The sequence below is a fragment of the Colobus angolensis genome, unplaced genomic scaffold, assembly GCF_000951035.1.
Source record: "Colobus angolensis palliatus isolate OR3802 unplaced genomic scaffold, Cang.pa_1.0 Scaffold134, whole genome shotgun sequence".
Taxonomy (NCBI): domain Eukaryota; kingdom Metazoa; phylum Chordata; class Mammalia; order Primates; family Cercopithecidae; genus Colobus; species Colobus angolensis.
This window is the reverse complement of record NW_012114422.1, coordinates 5316970-5326505: the sequence shown is the minus strand read 5'-3', so window position 1 is coordinate 5326505 and position 9536 is coordinate 5316970. Positions and strand designations below refer to the sequence as shown.

Here is a 9536-nt window from a genome sequence, read left to right as displayed (position 1 = left end):
TGTGGTGGCTGAGTTGGAAGGATTGCTTGAGTATGGGAGGTAAAGGCTGCAGTAAACCATGATCACATCACTGCACGCCAGCTTGGGGGACAGAGTAAGATCCTGTCCAGAAAAAGAAAAAGAAAAAAAAAAGGTGTATCATAGTAGTCAGGATGTGATGGAACCAAATTGCAGTTTACTAATTGAGAATGTAATCTTGGTCTGTTAAGGACATTGTTCTGGAGTGAAGATGAGATGCACCTTCCCTGGCTGCTTTCCTTTTTCGCAGATCCCTCCTGTCTACTGCTAGAACACATCAGTTGTATCTTCACACCCCATTTCCAAATGTGCAGATGTGTCTGTTTCATTGATTGGCTGCCTGTAAAACTGGAATCTGATCTGCCTCGTTGACAAGCCCTGTCGTTCACAGTAGGCTTTCATTAGTTTACTAAGTGGTGTATACCTCTTCATCTTCATCTTAAGCTGCACTACACAACCATCATGCCCTGCCGCCCTCAAATTAATACCATCATTGTTCTTGGTCTTGAATCTTTCCTTGAGTTTTTCGTCAGCCATAGTCCCAGAGTCTTTTTGGCTGCCATTTCACAAAAGAGGTAACAAGTCTGCATAAACAAGCATTCAAGAAGCACCAGAAGCCTAGAATTGTATATGTTTATTGCTTTTGCTTCTTTTTGCCTATGTTGGTAATCATTAAATTAATGGTGATTATGGTTTATGTGTCATAAAAGTAATCAAGAATTCATATTTCCTCAATATAGATAGTGTTTGTATTGGTCATAATCTCCTTCTAATAATTCAGCAGGATACTATATAGATTTGGGTGGGATTACTAGCGTTTTATTTTCTTAGAGAGGGCATTGTGCCTGTCTGATTCTGTGCCAGCACTGACTTATACAGGTAGTATGAAAAGTCCCCACTGATAGGAAGTACTATAGATAAGGAATGTGTGGAAGATGCACAATCTATGTGATCATAATGAATTTTCTATAAGTTTTGTCCTGTGGTGTTATCTCTGAAGACTCACCACATCACCTCAAATGAATGATGAATGCATTCATCAATTAATAGGATTTAAATGATTTTCAATTACAGTATGGGATTGTGTAACTGTTTAGTTATATCTGTACAAAGGAAAATGATATGGTTTAAATTACCCACAATAGATTAAATAGAAGCAAGCTTAGTGCTTAAGGAGAACAGCTGAAAAAAATATTGGAATAACAAGGGTATAAACATTTGATGGCTTCTATTTGTTCTTGAACATTGGAAGAATAAAATTGATGGCAAATTTAAAATGCGGTTGTGTTAAAAAATAATACATGAGATGAATGAAATATGATTTTAAGATTCTGAGAGTGTTTGAAATCTTTTCATAAAAAACCGTTTTCAGTGCAGAGAAACAAGCTGATAATTCCAAATTGGACATGTGTTATTTAAAGGCAGAGCAATTAGTTTAAAATACTTCTACAGCAGAAACCAAAAAAAATGGTAATCTTAGAAAACATTATGCAAACATCTACATTTCATTTATGTGTCTAAGTGAGCAAGCAGTATCAAGCGCCTGCCGTGTTTTAGGCAGGTGATTTTGAAGTGATGAAAAACAAAAGTTTAAGGCCCCATTTTTGCCCTTTAAAATGTTACAGCGGCGTGCTTGACGCAGGCAAAAAAAAAAAAAAAAAAACAATCAATATTTAAAGCACAGTATAAAATTTGTCATAATAAAGATAAACATAAAGAGTTTTGGGATTACAAAGTTAGATCAAACAGGAGGAACATCTGACAAATTATAGTGTTTAGGTGGAGAATACCAATTTCTCAGAGCAGATGCTACTTGACATAAAACTGGAAAGAAAAAGGAGTTTTGCAGGCACGATTAATGCAGGGTATCTCAGAAGGAAAGAGGTAGATTTCATGAAAAACAAATAATTATTGAACAACATTCAGGAAGATATATATATTTGAGATAATATACATACATTTCAGACAAATAACACTTCTAAAATGATCTGTCCTTATATACAATTTAGAATATTAGAGTCCTTAAAAATTAGCAAATCCTAAAATTTTAGAAATTCAAGACTTAAATGAGCATGATGATAGAAACTGCAGTACGTTGAAAATTATCAATTAACTTTGCGAAAACCAGGTTCTATTATTTCCTTCAATAAAGTCAGTTTGTTGAAGCATACTTTTGTGCCATGTAAAGCTTTTTCTCTCTACATAAAGAACAAATGAATATTTTTGTTTTCGGTTATTTATTTTTGTTTTGTTTTTCTTTTTGACAGAGTTTAAGACATCTTTCTAATTCCATGTTGTTATGTAGTCACATTTGAATGCTTCGGATAAAATATTATTCTGAATTTATTGGAAACCTAGTTATACAATATTGTAAGAGATGGTATGTAGGATACAACTAAACTGACAGTGAAAAAGACAATGAGGTCTCTCATGTGAAGTAAATTGAGAAGTTTTGATTCTCCTTCTTACTCTTCTTTTTATTTCTTAAATTTTAATTATTTTTAATTTTTTCTTGTTATGGATATACACTAATTGTGCAAATTTATAGGGAACATGTGATATTTTAATACATACAGTGTTTAATGATTAAGTCGGAGTAATTGGAATATCCATCATCTTAATCATTTATTATTTCTTTGTGTTGGCAACATCCAATCCACTCTTCTAGTTATTTTGAAGTGCATAATAAATTATTTTTAACTATGTTCACCCTATTGTGCTACCAAATATTAGATCTTATTCCTTCTATGTAGTGATATTTTTGTACTCATTAACAAGCTCCAGTTTATCGCCTGCCACACTACACGTTCCAGCCTGTGGTAACCAACATTATATCTTCTGTCTCAATGAGATCAATGTTTTGTTTTCCTACATGTGAGTGAGAACATGCAATATGTGTCTTTTTCTGCCTATTTCAATTATAATGTCTTCCCGTTCCATCTATGTTGTTGCACATGACAGGATTTTATTGTTTTAGATGGCTGAATAATATTTAATTGTGTGCAGGTACTACATTTTTTAATCCATTCATCTGTTGATGGATAATTAGGTTGATTCTATATCTTGGCTACCGTGAATATGCTGCAATGAACAAAGAAGTGCAGCTATCTCTTCAATATACTAATTTGCTTTGCTTTCTTTTGGGTATATACCCAGCATTGGATTGCTGGATCATATGGTAACTCCATTTTTAGTTTTTTTATTTAGGAACCTCCATATTGTTTTTCTTCTCCTTTAATTTGTTTTAAGTTCCAGGGTACACATGCCAGATGTGTAGGTTTGATACTTAGGTAAACGTGTGTCATGATGGTTTACTGCACCTATCAACCCATCACCTAGGTACTATGCTCAGTATGCATTAGCTATTTTTCCTGATGCTCTCTCTGCCCTCACACCACCCTCCAACAGACCAAAGTGTGTGTTGTTCCCCTCCCTGTGTCCATGTGTTCTCATTGTTTAGGTCCCACTTATGAGTGAGAACATGTGGTGTTTGGTTTTCTATTCCTGCATTCATTTGCTAAAGATAATGGCTTCCAGCTCCATCAATGTCCCTGCAAACAACATGATCTCATTACTCTTTATGGCTGAATTGTATTCCATGGTGTATATATACCACATTTTCCTTATCCGGTCGATCACTGATGGTCATTTGGGTGGATTCCACGTCTTTGCTATTGTGAATAGTGCTGCAATGAACATGTGTGTGCATGTATCTTCTTCATATAGACTGATGTATATCCCTTTGGGTATATACCCAGTAATGGGACTGCTGGGTCAAATGGTATCGCTGGTTCTAGATCTTTGAGGAATTGCGACACTGACTTCCTCAGTGGTTGAAATACTGTGTATCTCCACCAGCAGTGTAAACAAGTTAAAAGAGTTCCTATTTCTCTGCAGCCTTACTAGCATTTTTTATTTCTTGACTTTTCAAAATCACCGTTCTGGCTGGTGAGAGATGATATCTCATTGTGGTTCTGATTGCATTTCTGTAATGATCAATGATGGTGACCTTTTCTTCACATGCTTGTTAGTTGCATAAATTTCTTCTTTGAAAAACGTCTGTTTGCATCCATTGCCCACTTTTTAATTTTTTTCTTGTAAATTTGTTTAAGTTCCTTGAAGACTCTGAATATTAGACTTTGTCAGATGGATAGATTGCAGATTGTTCTCCCATTCTGTAGGTTGTCTGTTCACCCTGATGATAGTTTCTTTTTCTGTGGAGAAGTTCTTTAGTTTAATTCGATCCCACTTATCAATTTTTGCTTTTGTTGCAATTGCTTTTGACATTTTTATCATAAAATTTTTGCCTGTGCCTATGTCCTAAATGGTATTGCCTAGATTTTCTTTTAGGGTTTTTAAAGTTTTGAGTTTTACATTTAAGTATTTAATCCATCTTAAGTTAAATTTTTTATATGGTGTAAGGAAGGAGTCAGTTTCAATTGTCTGCATATGGCTAGCCAGTTATCTCAGTACCAGTTACTAAATAGGAAATCCTTTCCCCATTTTTTTTTTTTTTTTTTTTTTTTAAAGATCAGATGGTTGTAGATTTGTGGTCTTATTTCTGGGTACTCTATTCTATTTCATTGGTCTATGTGTCTGTTCTTGTACCAGGACCATGCTCTTTTGATTACTGTAGTCTTGTACTCTAGTTTTAAATTGGGTAGCATGATGTCTCCAGCTGTGTTCTTTTTGCTTAGGATTGTCTAGGCTATTCAGGTTCTTCTTTGGTTCCATATAAGTTTAATTTTTTTTTTTCTAATTCTGTTAAGAATGTTAATGGTAGTTTAATGGGAATAGCACTGAATCTATAAATTGCTTTGGGTAGTGTGGTCATTTTCATGATATTGATTCTATCCAGGAGCATGAAATGTTTTTCCACTTGTTTGTGTCCTCTCTGATTTCCTTGAGCAGTGGTTTGTACTTCTCATTGAAGAAGTCCTTCACTCCTTTTGTTAGCTATATCCCTAGATATTTTATTCTCTATGTAGCTATTGTGAATGGGAGTTCATTCATGATTTGTCTCTCTGCTTATCTGTTGTTGGTATATATAAATGCTTGTTATTTTTCCGCATTGATTTTGTATCCTGAGACTTTGCTGAAGTTACTACTCAACTTAAGAAGCTTTCTGGCTGAGATGATGTAGTTTTCTAGATATAGGGTCATGTCATCTGCAAAGAGAGACAATTTGATTTCCTCTCTTCCTATTTGAATAAACTTTATTTATTTCTCTTGCCTGATTGCTCTGTTCAGAACTTCTGGTACTCTGTTGAACAAGAATGGTAAGAGAGGGCATCCTTGTCTTGTGCCAATTTTCAAGGGAAATGCTTCCAGTTTTTGGCCATTCAGTATGATATTGGCTGTGGACTTGTCATAAATGTCTGCATAATTTTGAGGTATGTTCCTTCAATACCTAGTTTATTGAGAGTTTTCAACATAAAGAGATGTTGAATTTTTATCAAAGGCCTTTTCTGTGTCTAATGAGGTAATCACATTGTTTTTGTTTTTCTTTCTGTTTATGTGATAAACTGTATTTATCGATTTGTGCCTGTTGAACCAGCCTTGCATCCTGGGGTTGAAGCTGACTCGATTGTGGTGGATAAGCTTTTTGATGTGATGCTGAATTCATTTTGCCAGTATTTTATTGAAGATTTTTGCTTCAATGTTTATCAGAAATAGTGGCCTGAAGTTTTCTTTTCTAGTTGTATCTCCGCCAGGTTTTGGTATCACGATGATGTTGACCACATAAATTGAGTTAGGAAGGAGTGTTTTTATTCCCCAAAGTTTACAATAGTTTCTGAAGAAGTGGTACCAGCTCCTCTTTGTACATGTAGTAAAATTTGACTGTAAATTCATCTGGTCCTGTGTCCTAGGTTTTTGTGTGTGTTTGTTTGTTTGTTTGGTTTGGTAGGCTATTCATTACTGTCTCAGCTTCAGAACTCTTTACTGGTCTATTCAGGGATTTATCTTCTTCTGGTTCAGTCTAGGGAGGGTGTATGTGTCCAGGAATTTATCCATTTCTTCTAGATTTTCTAGTTTATTTTCATAGAGGTTTTTATAGTATTTTCTGATGGTTGTTTGTATTTCTATGGGGTCAGTGATGATATCACATTTGTCATTGTTAATTGTATCTATTTGATTCTTCTTTGTTTTCTTCTTTATTAGTCTACCTAGGAGACTATCTACTTTATTAATTTTTTCATAAAAAATCAGCTCCTGGAGTCATTGATTTTTTGAAGGTTTTTTTTGTGTCTCTATCTTTCAGTTCTGCTCTGATATTGATTATTTCTTGTCTTCTGCTAGCTTTGGGGTTTGTTTGCTTTTGATTCTCTAGTTCTTTTAGTTGCGATGTTAGGGTGTCAATTTGAGGTCTTTCTAGCTGTTCCATGTTTTCTAGCTGTAGCGTTTAGTGCTACAAGTTTCCCTCTTAACACTCCTTCTGTTTTAGCTGCATCCCAAAGATGGTGGTATATTGTATTTTTGTTCTCATTAGTTTCAAAGAATTTATTGATTTCTACCTTAATTTCATTATTTACCCAGGAGTCATTCAGGAGCAGGTTGTTCAATTTCCATGTAGTGGTTTCGTTTTGAGTGAGTTTCTCAATCTTGAGTTTTAATTTAATTGTTCCATGGTCTGACAAGTTGTTTGTTAAGACTTTAGTTCTTTTGCATTTGTTGAGGAGTGTTATACTTCCAATTATGTGATCAAATTTAGAGTAAGTACAACATGACACCAAGAATAATGTATATTCTGTTATTTTGGGTTGGAGAGTTCTGTAAATATCTATCAGGTTCACTTGATCTAGAGTTGAGTTCAAGTTCTGAATATCTTTGTTGATTTTCTGTCACAATGATATGTCTAATACTGACAAAGGGGTGTTAAAGTCTCCCACTGTTATTGTGTGAGAGTCTAAGTCTCTTAGTAGGTCTCTAAGAATTTGTTTTATGAACCTGGGTGCTACTGTATTGGATGCATATATATTTAGGATAGTTATCTCTTCTTGTTTAATTTAATTCTTTACCTTTATGTAATTCCCTTCTTTGCCTTTTTTGACCTTTCTTGGTTTAAAGTCTCTTTTGTCAGAAACTAGGATTGCCACCATTGCTTGTTTCTGCATTCCATTAGCTTGGTAAGTTTTCCTCTGTCATCCTTTATTTTGGGCCTGTGTGTGTCTTTGCATATGAGATGGGTCTCTTGAATACGGTACACCAATGGGTCTTGACTCTTTATCCATCTTATCATTCTGTTTCTTTTAATTGGGGAATTTGGCCTATTTACATTTAGAGTTAATATTGTTATGTGTGAATTCGATCCTGTCATCATGATGGTAGCTGGTTAGTGTAGTTGCTTCATAATGTCATTGGATTTTGATTTTTGTGTGTTTTTGTAGTGTCTAGTAACAGTTTTTCCTTTCCATATTTAATGCTTCATTCAGGAGCTCTTGCAAGGCAGGCCTGCTGAATTCTCCAGCATTTGCTTGTCTGAAAAGGATTTTATTTCTCCTTCACTTATGAAACTTAGTTTGGCTAAATAAGAAATTCTGGATTGGAAATTCTTTCCTTTAAGGATGTTGAATAATGACCCCCAGTCTCTTCTGGCCTGTGAAGTTTCCACTTAAATATCTGTTGTTAGTCTAAGGGACTTCCCTTTGTAGGTAAACCGGCCTTTTTTTTTTTTTTTGGCTGCTCTTAACATTTTTACCTTTATTTTGACCTTGGAGAATCTGATGATTGTGTGTCTTGGGGTTAATCTTGTCATGGATTATCTTACTGGGGTCCTCTGGATTTCCTGAATCTGAATGTTGGCCTGTCTTGCTAGGTTGAGGAAGTTCTCCTAGATGATATTCTGAAGTACCTTTTTCAACTTGATTCCATTCTCACTGTCTCTTTCAGGTATCCCAGTAAGTCATAAGTTCGGTCTTTTTGCAAATCCCCATAGTTCTCAGCATTTTGTTGATTCCTTTTCATGCTCTTTTTTCTAATTTTGTCTTCCTGTCATATTTCAGCAAGATAGTCTTAAAGCTCAGATTCTTTCTCTCTCTTGGTCTATCCAGCTATTGATACTTGTGGTTGCACTGTGAAGTTCGTGTGTTATGTTTTTCAGCTCTACAAGGTCATTTCTGTTCCTCTCGAAATTGGTTATCCTGGTTAACAGTTCCGTTAACAGTTCCTGTAATGTTTCATCATGGTTCTTAGCTTCTTTGCATTGGATTAGAACATACTCCTGTAGTTAAGTGAAGTTAGTTATTGCCCACCTCTTGAAGCCCACTTTTGTCAGTTCACCCATCCCTCAGCCTAGTTTTGTGCCCTGATTGGAGAGGAATTGCAATCATTTGGGGAAGAGGTACTCTAGCTTTTTGAATTTTCAACATTTTTTCATTGATTCTCATTTTCGTGGCTTTATCTACCTTTGATCTTTGATGGGGTTTTGGGGTCTCTTTTGTTGAGGTGTTGTTGCTTTTTATTTGTTTGATTTCTTTTAAAAAAAAAAAACTTCTGTAGGGCTGTTGTGGTTTTCTGGGGGTCTACTCCAGACCCTATTTGCCTAGGTCCCTTCTGTACCTCGAGCTGTCGCCAGTGGAGACTGCAGAACAGCAAAGATGGCTGCCATCTGCTTATTCTAGGAGCTTTGTCCCAGAGGGGTGCAGACCTGATGCCAGCTGGAGCACCCCTGTCTGAGGCATCTGGCAATCCCTGTTGGGAGATCTCACCCAGTCAGGAGAATTGAAGAAGGCACAAACCCTTAAAGAGGCACAAACACTTAAAGAAGAAGTTTGTCTGCCCCTTGTTGGAGGTGGTGCACTGTGCTGGGGGAAACACCACTCATCCAGACTGCCCAGATTCTTCAGAGACAGCAGGCAGAAAAATCTACGTCCACTGAACTGCAGAGACTGTGATTACTGCTCCCCACCTAGGTGCTCCATCCCAGGGAGATCAGAATTCTGTCCATAAACTGCTGCCTGGAGTTGTTGAAATTCCCTCAGGGAGGCCCTGCATGGTAGGGGAGAGACAGATATGGGACCCACTTGAAAAAAAGCAGTCTGGCCATGAACTGCCACAGCCTCTGTGCTGCACTGTGGGGAATTTCTCCTGGTCCAAACTGCCTAGTATCCCCAGCACTGGCAGGGGAAAATAGCTGACTGGAGCCAAAGTGATGGTGATGGCCCTCCCCTTGGGAATTCAGTCACCTTATGCAGTCTCCAGCCTGCTGCAACTGGTTACAACCTGAGTGGCCACCAAGACTCTGCACAGCTCTGTGCTTGGGACCCAAGGTGTGGGTGGCATGGACTCATGAGGGGATCTCCTGATTCATGGGTTACACAGATTCATGGAAAAAGTGTGGTTTCCTGGGCAGGGTAGAACAATTACTCACCACCTCCCTTGACTGAGGGTAGGAGCTTCCCTTGCCTCATGTGGCTACCGGGTAGGCTGTTCTTCCACCCTGCTTTTCCTCACTCTCCATGGGTTGTGTCAATTTCTTAGTCGATTCCAATGAGAGAACCTAGACACCTCAGTTGAAG

The 9536-nt window shown here is 36.8% G+C and overlaps 1 pseudogene; it reads right to left on the bottom strand.

Annotated features, from left to right (window-relative positions):
- Positions 1–285: 285 nt before the first annotated feature.
- Positions 286–555, bottom strand: LOC105506271 (annotated as a pseudogene).
- Between the last annotated feature and the right edge of the window lie 8981 nt (positions 556–9536).